Source organism: Sinocyclocheilus anshuiensis, unplaced genomic scaffold (genome assembly GCF_001515605.1).
Source record: "Sinocyclocheilus anshuiensis isolate Anshui unplaced genomic scaffold, SAMN03320099.WGS_v1.1 scaffold1524, whole genome shotgun sequence".
NCBI lineage: Eukaryota > Metazoa > Chordata > Actinopteri > Cypriniformes > Cyprinidae > Sinocyclocheilus > Sinocyclocheilus anshuiensis.
The window spans coordinates 838,052-838,733 of NW_015559670.1; the positions used below are offsets into that span (position 1 = coordinate 838,052).

General features: G+C 34.6%; 1 long non-coding RNA gene across 1 annotated transcript in view; it reads right to left on the bottom strand.

Moving 5' to 3' along the window:
• LOC107681618 (uncharacterized) overlaps positions 1–682 on the bottom strand; it is an 8,740-nt gene that overhangs the window by 6,883 nt on the left and 1,175 nt on the right. The window lies entirely within an intron of this gene.

The following is a 682-nucleotide window of genomic DNA, read 5'->3' on the forward strand; positions in this document are numbered from 1 at the left end:
GTGCGAACTGTAGTTTCGATTTGAGGAATTGGCCTGCTATAGACTATTGGCTGTGCTAATTAGAAGGCGGCCACAGCGACTGTAGAGTATTTAAACTGCTTGGTCACTGTCATAACTCGGGCCAAGCGATTGATTAGTCAACAGAAGAGACAGACGGCTGCACCTGTTTTCACTTTAGTCTTTTAGACTGTGTATTTACCTGATGTCTGTGCGCTGACGCAGAAGCATCACTGGAAGCGTTCAGGCCTCCTTGTGTAAAGACCAACGAGTGTAAAGACCTGCGACTTTACCTGCGCGACTTCACCGAGCAACGAAATCGCCTAGCCACTTAAGTATAATTTTTATCTTCCCTGTACACACTCTCCTCGAGGGTTACCATACATAACCGAGACGTTTTCCCACGACATTCTAATTTATTGAGATGCACCTGTATATTAGATTTTTTTTTATTTTATTTTTATTCAGCATGGATGCATTGATAATACTCATTGATCATAAACTAATAAAACATTTAAAAGAGAAAGAAATAAATTAATATTTAAATATATATAGTTAATATGTTTATATATTTAAATATATAATTTACAAATATTTAAATAGAACTTCTTTGACTGAAAATGTGCAATCTTCTTTTAATCGATGCATAAAATAGATATTTTTAAACTAAATAATATAATATAAT